Here is an 8,573-nt window from a genome sequence, read left to right as displayed (position 1 = left end):
AGCATTATGAAAACCAGTGATTGACTTGGGCAGGAGCTCACCGGAACTGAGTATTGACACATCAAATGATCTACTTGTTGGGATGCACCGCAGAATATTAGCTCAGAAGTATTGTGGAGTTCCTGGACCTAAATATGAACAATACAGGCATCCAAAATTAGTACAGGCACCTATTTCAGTCCTAGTCAAGCACTTATTATGACAATAACATAATGAGTTTATGTCCTTCCAGTATCACCCATAACTGTTCATAACCAATCGCAGTATTGTAAGCATCAGTAAACAGGCCAGGGAAGCTTAATTTGAGCCTCATGTGGCAATATAGACTTGGTGGTGTAAGGGCGCCATCTGGCTGCAGTATAGTTCCTGGCCTAAATACAGAATATTGAAACAGATATCTTACCCAGTCAAACATGCACTTTAGGCCGGTGCTTTCAAGGTACAACATAATTGCAGGTGGAGTGCTCATAGGAAATGTTATTAAGCAAGTGAGTGACTCACCTTTTGTCATGGTCTGTAATTTGATACGGTACATTACACCGGTGGTGTTGTGCCAACCTGTCTCATTGTCTGGGAGCAAGTCAACGTGTGATGAGAATATAACCATAGTAGAAAAATGCTACCACCTATCTCTGTTCTGTTTCAACTGCTTTTCAAGTGTTCAGGTATGTGTGCGTGGGCAGGGGTTGGAAATCCAGGGGGGGACGGGGGGACACACGACCCCCCCATCCTGGGAAAAATATGATTTGTCCCCCCCAATATATCACTGAAACATAACTATGTAATTTAAATAATATTAATAATACGCAATGAAAGCAATTGTGCTGATTATAGACACTTAATAGCGCGTTTTTAAGTTTCAAAAGATTGTGACCCCCCCACCCTTTGCCTCACAATGGTTTGATCCACTGCCAGTTCCTTAGCTTGCTAGGTAACAGAGAGGTCGTATCTACTGTCTGAAAGGCACTCAATGCACGTAACTGACATGAGGTTAATCCAGTCAATCGCGCACACACACTAGCTGAATATGCAGAGCTAGCGCACAAATATTAACTATTAAGCTAGCTAGTACCTATTCCATTTATGTGGCGTCGTCAAAGATGGAATCTTTGCTATCGTCAATTTATTCCAAGATCAGCATACAGATGATGTAAGTTAGTGCTTCAAAGTCCCTGTGATAAGGTTAGCGATAAACTGAAATCCAAACTGAACAGAACTACACTCTCTTCTACCGTTGTCTTAAATATATTTAATGGTCTCGTTGCAAAAGCTAAATTGTCGCAAGGAAACTTTGATTTATTTATTTTATTTCACCTTTATTTAACCCAGGTAGCAAAGATTATAGCAAACACCACTGAAACTGAATTGGTGCTCGCTAGCTTTGCAAATTCAGCTATTGTTGGAAGCCAGCCAATATGAAACAAACTATTAAAATTACAAAAGGTTGCAGCATGTTGTGTAAATCGTGAACTCATACAGCTGTCAACTCTTGTCATTTTAATCCGTTTCACATTTGCTAGCTACCTTTTAGATCGAAGCCCAAATAGAATGATTGAAGATCATAGAAGCCCATCTCCCACTGTAAATAACCTACACACTGTGTGTGTAGCCAGCCAGGTAGAAAAATGGCAGAAAAATAAAAGACGGACATCAGAGTATTTTTCAATACACCAAAACGCATAGTAAGAACCCTAGTAGCCTAATATCTCAAAGACTAGTTGATAAAATGTTCATAAGAAAGAAATGAAATTCTAATGGAAATGTTTCACAATGATGTCATTAGGCAGAGCAGGCAACAGATGGCACACAGACAGCAGAGTTGGGGACAGATATGCAGGGACAGACTGGCAGAGACAGGGAGTCTCAGGTAAGTTTGTTGAGTCTTTGTTTGGCAACATTATGAAAGGTTCTCAATTTTTTTTACTTGTAAAATAGGAACATAATTGGAAAATGCCATGGATACCCCCACTCTCAACTTAAACTGGTGACTGAACTAAGATTTGTTAAAGGCAATGGTATTGCTGTTGTGATTAGTTATGTAGTTTTGGGTACCGGTAGTTCGGAGTACGGCAAACACCTTATTTCTTTGGTTCCTCAATATACATTTACCATATTACAATGTAGGCTATGTGTTACAGCACTGCTTTTGGTGTCCCCCTCAGGAATTGCTCTTGAGAAAATTTCATGTAATTGTCCCCTCCAAAGTTGATATCAGATTTTCGCCCCTGTGCGTGGGGAGGGGTATTTCGTGCAAAATATAATTAAAACCTAGTAAACTAGGCCCCCCTTCCCTGGATGGAAATCTAAGTGGTTCAATTTAAGGCAGTAGCAGTATGCAAAAAAAAATAAAAAATAGTTAGATCGTTAGTGAAATTAAATCACTTATTTGGTACCTACTACATCTTGCCACTGTGTAAACTAATGGCAAAATGTCATCTTAGCTGGCTAGGTGTGTGTCATGTGGCATGAAGGAAGGTAAAAGCGTGATTAATTTAGCCTGGACTGGAGAGAGTTAAATTGGCTATAAATTGACTTGTTCCCAGAATGGATATATCCTCGTTTTCTTTTTTTTCTTTTTTTACATGTTAACGTCCTTATTCAGGCGCTACTGTAGCTACCACAGCTACTTTTACCGTCAACAATATATCCTGCGAAATGTTCAACAAAGTTTATTTTCTGACTAGCTAGCTAGCAGCTACATAAAATACAATAATGTCCCATAAGATTCTATTCCGCCTTGAATGGTTGCGTAAACTACCGTGTCACATTGTTGCTAAGCAACACGCAGGTTCTCAACGGGGCTGCATCCAAGAGCAGTAGGATCGGAGGTTTGTTCATTCTACGAAATGCCAAATGTTGTAGCTGTTCTCGACTGCTCGAGGCCCTTCGCATGGTACATAGCTCATCATCTGACATCTAAATTAGGGGACGTGATGCATTGTATTAATTCAAACTCGACGCTTTATCGACGTCCACGTCATCGGGGGTCCTGGGAACAGATGTTTGGGGTTAATGCCTTGCTCAAGCGCGGAAATGCAGATTTTTCCACCAGCTACCTTTCGTTTACTGTCCCAACGCGCTTAACCGCCTGGCTACCTGGTTGAAGTTGAAGTTGCTGGAAGTTTTACAGTGAAATTGTTTGGTTGACTAGGAGTCAAAGGGATAACAGATACATATGATTATATTAGGGTAATGCTTGTAGAAATATGGGTCACGAAGCAAGTTTTGATAGCATATTAATTAAAGGACAGAGACTCATCCTGATTTTCACGTGTTGTGCTAAAACTGCAATTACACATTAATTCATGTAATGAAGATTATCTGTTATTGATCATTAATTGATTAAATACTAACACCTAAATGTCAGCTATATCAAGGGTTGGGGTTAATTCCACTAATTCAATTGTAGTTCAATTCCCTCTGTAAATTCCTTGAAATTCAATTCAAATTCCAAGTCAGCCTTTGAATTCAGAGATAATTGAATCCCTCTCAATTCCAAGGTAACTACATTTCAATAATTCAATTCACAGTTAAATATTATCCAAAATAATTCCACAACGTAAATTCCCTCAGGCTTTCAGGCTGATCATGTCACTGTTCAGACAGTCTTACTATAATGGAAATATACATTATTTAAAACACATCCTTCAGTAAATGTTTGATACTAAGTGCATTCATTCCATTAACTGGGAAATTTACAAATATTGACTTGAAATCCAATTCAATTCCAAAGATCAAATGTTTTTATAATTCCAGTTCCATCAGTGCAAATAGTCTAAATCCAATTCCAATTCCATAACTTGAAGATTGTTGGAATTCAAATTGAATTCAATGTAAATTCTCCACTTTACGAGTGAATTCAAGAATTGAATTGGAATTTCAAATTAAATTCGTATTGACCCAAACCCTGCTTATGTCCTTAAGGCAATCAACTCCACTTGAAAGTCCAATGTACGCTACAAGTAAAAGAGCGGATATAGGCCTACTATTGGTAGATTTATAACAAACATGTTCTAGGATAGGCCTGGGTCATAAAGACCTCAACTGGATACTAGTATGGAAGCAACACAGGATTATCACAACATTTATAGATTTTATTACAACTTGAATTTGTACAGTTCTACAAAGGCCTGTAAACAAAACACAACAAATATTAAGTGTAATTACAGCAAACTTATTTTCAGTGCAACACAGCAAACAACACAATATTCAATCAATATGAAAGGTCTTAACAGACTAAAGTGTTACGATCATAAAACTGGCCACGCTCTCTTAATAGACAAAATCACAGTTTAAAACACAAGGACTCACTTCTGTCATCATGAAGTGCTTTGAGAGGTTAGTTATGGATCATATCACCTCCACCTTCTTCTGCCTTCAACACAATCCAGCCTTACATTCTGGCACAGAGACTCATTTAGGACTTCTCCTTAGATGGACTTGTGGTTGTTGGACATCCTGAGCCAGCGATCACAGCGGGTCAAAGTAGGTCCCCACGTGGCAGACATGCGCACCACCAACTCAGGCTCTCCTCAGGGATGTGTTTTGTCCCCACTCCTGTACATCTTCTACACTAATAGTTGTACTAGTTCCCATCCTGACAGACACCTCGTTAAGTTTGCTGATGACACTGCCTTGATCAGCCTGTGGCATGATGACGAGGAACACCATGGCCCGGTCCTAGATAACTTTGTAGAGTGTTGTGACGAATCACACTTGGTCTTCAATACCAATAAGACCAAAGAGATGTGCATAGACTTCAGGAAGTGTACAACACCTACCTCTGCAACATCTATCAGAGGTCAGAACATAGAGATTGTAGAGGAATACAAATACCTGGGTGTCCCCTTGGACAAGTTTCAGTGGTGTAAATGTACAGACCTGATCTACAAAAAGAGTCAACAGAGACTGTACTTTCTCAAAAAGCTGGGATCTTTTAAGGTTGACTGTACCATACTGACTCTGTTTTACAAATCTTTCATTGAGAGTATTTTAACTTTTTGTATTGTTTGTTGGTTTGGCAATGCCACTGTCAGCCAGAGACATATGCTGAGAAGGATTATCACCACAGCAAGCAAGGTACTTGGAGTCAAACAGACAGGCCTGGATGAGATCTTTAAGGTCAGGGCCCACCGCAAGGCAAAAACATTTTAGACCCAAGCCACCCCCTGTAACCGGACTTTGAACTACTCCCCTCTGGGCGCAGGTATAGGGCACCTCTCAGCAGGAAAAACACAACTAGACAATAATTTGTGCCAGGTGTGATATCCCTCCTAAATAGCTCAGGCTAATGTTCCTACCGACCAGCAGGCTAGTCTCTTTTTATTGGTATGTAACTGTTACGAAAGTTGCATTGTCAGTTTGTTTTGTATTTAAAGCCACTTTAAATGTGTACATGACACTGCAACAAAATTTCCCCATGGGGACAATGAAGTCAGTAAGTACCTGACACCCTAGACCCACTACAATTTGGGTAACACTTTACTTGACACCCAGCATCATAGCACTTTATGACACGGTCTTAACCATTACATAATATGTCATAACAGCTGACACAACTTGTCATAACCTGTCATTATATGATCATAACACTGTCATAACCCATATATTTACACCTGTTGTGATATATATTGTGTTATTTTATGGCGGGTTTTGACACCTACATAAGAGTGTCAAAACCCACATTTATTTAAATGTTTTTTCTCTGCCAAGAAGTTTCCTTTTGTTTGAAAGTCTGTTTCGTAAGTCCTTTCTTGTTGTTGTAAGGAATTATTTACTGTCATGTTTTTTTTCTATCATAATTTAAATAACATGTAGAAAAACCCTTTATGACACTGTCAAGAAGCATTATGACCATCCTGTGTCACTTTTCTTGGACTAAGAAAATACACTTTATGACACTGTAAAGAATAATTTTTACCATCATAATCATAAAAGCCAGATAGGGCTATCACGTACAAGCCCTTATGTCAGTCAACATTCAAATAGAAGGTGTCTTGTCCTGCCCCTGAAATCTGCTCCTGTATTCATCCCAGTCATCAGCAACAAAGCATTGGGTAAGGTGTAAGTCTGACATTACTGTGTGCGCTATTACAATGATCATTTAGTATGGTCAATTTCAGATAATTATATATAACATAAACATACTGTTGACAAGCAGGCTATGGTGTAATGGAATGTTTTGCCATGTGTGGTAGGTTTTGACACTCTTATGTAGGTCTCATAACCAGCCATAAAATAACTACCGCAGTAGGTTTTGTGGGTTTTAACACTCTTATGTAGGTCTCATAACCAGCCATAAAATAACGCAATATATGTCACAACAGGTCTAAATATATGAGGCATGACAGAGTTATGACTATGTTATGACAGGTTATGACAAGTTATGTCAGCTGTTATGACATATTTTGATATCATAACGTGTTATGCTGGGTGTCAAGTAAAGTGTTACCATAATTTGCATACCATCCCAACAGATCCATAGATTACGCAATCACCATTGCACTGCACACTGCCCTATCCCATTCTGGCCACCCCTCATAGCCTGGTTCCTCTCTAGGTTTCTTCCTAGGTTCTGGCCTATCTAGGGAGTTTTTCCTAGCCACCTTGCTTCTACACCTGCATTGCTTGCTGTTTGGGGTTTTAGGCTGGGTTTCTGTACAGCACTTTGAGATATCAGCTGATGTAAGAAGGGCTTTATAAATACATTTGATTTGATTTGATCTGGACAAGAGGATTACCAATGTAAGAATGCTGTTTATCGACTCAGCCTTCAACACCATAGTGTCCTCCAAGCTCATCACTAAGCTCAGGACCCTGGGTCTGAACCCTGCCCTGTGCAACTGGGTCCTGGACTTCCTGACGGGCAGACCCCAGGTGGTGAATGAAGGCAACAGCACTTCTGCCAAGCTAATCCTCAATATGGGGGCCCCACAAGGATGCATCCTCAGCTCCCTCCTGAACTAACTTTTCACCCATCTCCAACTCAATCATTAAGTTTGCTGACGACACATCAGTGGTAGGCCTGATTAGCAACAACGACGAGTCAGCCTACAGGGAGGAGTTGAGGGCCCTGGTGGAGTGGTGCCAGGAAAATAACCTCTCCCTCAACGTCATCAAAACAAAGGGGCTTATAGTGGACTTCAGGGGGTTAGGTCAGCCCAACGCATCACCGGGGGCATACTGCCTGCCCTAAGGACATCTACAGCACCCAGTGTCACTGGAAGGCCAAGAAGCTCATGAGCCACGGTCTGTTCACCCCGCTATCATCTAGAAGGCAGAGACAGTACAGGTGCAGGGGGGAGGGTGGCACATACATTTTTTTGTCGACCGGGGGAGGTTTCATTCTGATTTTTCAGGGGGTGCTGCAGCACCTTCAGTACAGCTATGGGCTCATCCTATATAACTACTGCTGTACACACCTTTCCTATTCATATACTGTTCATACTGTCTATATTTATATTCCGGACTCTGACATTGCTCGTTATGATATTTCTTTATTTTGGGATTTGTGTGTATTGTTGTAGCTAGAAACATAAGCATTCCGCTGCACCTGCGATAAAAATGTATGTGTACGCGACCAATCAAATTTGTTTTGATTTGAAGAATTACATCTGCTGGCTGTCTCCAAGTCCACTCCAAACACCCACCAACTAGGTTGTACTGAGAATACTTACAATTACTACTTTACAAGCACACAGAAACTGGAAAAGGATTATTCAATGTGACTGAAGGGCTGCATTTACACAGGCAGCCTAATTATTATGTATATATTTTTGCCAATAGTTGGTCTTTTGATCAATCAGTGTAGATATTTTGAAAATAATTAGGCAAAAAAATCAGGGGTGTGTTCAGTTTGATTAATCGCTTGCTACGTTGCATGACGGTTTAACTGAAAGACACATTTTACAAAAACGTTCTTCAATGTTCTTGAACAGACTTTGAGGTACGTTTGCTCCATTTTGTGGGTGTGGTGGGGTGTGGCTTGAAGCAATGAGTGATGGTATTTAGAGGGCAGCAGAGCATTCCCAACCCACCACCCAACCCCTTTCTGTTCTGAACGCAGCCCATAATTGGGCTGCCAGTGAGGGAGTTTGATTAATCTTGCCCTGGCGCTCGTGTAGATGTGTTTTGCACTGGCTGAACGTTGATTGCATTCGATTTGGAACTGGACTGCCTCCTGGGGGTGAGTCAGGTGCCCCAACTGGGTTGGCAGTGCCCCTGTGACAACAATTTTGGACCCCCTTGTGGCCCCCCTAAATGTGGAGTATGAAATAATTTTAACATAACTAATTTTTGCTATCGTTCTTTTTTTACATCCGTTATTAGACAGTGGCAACGCGGAACACTAATTTAATCCACACATTTTCTAGAGGGACGGCTTTAGGCGGAACACAACAGTATCGTAACACATGTAAAACGATATGACAACAATAACGTCTAATGTAACTGGCCCCTCTAACAATACAACTGGCCCCAGCTTGGCCCCCCCAGTTGAAATGGTCTGGAACCGCCACTGCCATAGACATTTTACATTTTACATTTTAGTCATTTAGCAGACGCTCTTATTCAGA

The sequence above is a fragment of the Salmo trutta genome, chromosome 31, assembly GCF_901001165.1.
Source record: "Salmo trutta chromosome 31, fSalTru1.1, whole genome shotgun sequence".
Lineage (NCBI taxonomy): Eukaryota > Metazoa > Chordata > Actinopteri > Salmoniformes > Salmonidae > Salmo > Salmo trutta.
The sequence above is the reverse complement of the archived record's forward strand: the minus strand, read 5'-3'. Positions refer to the sequence as shown.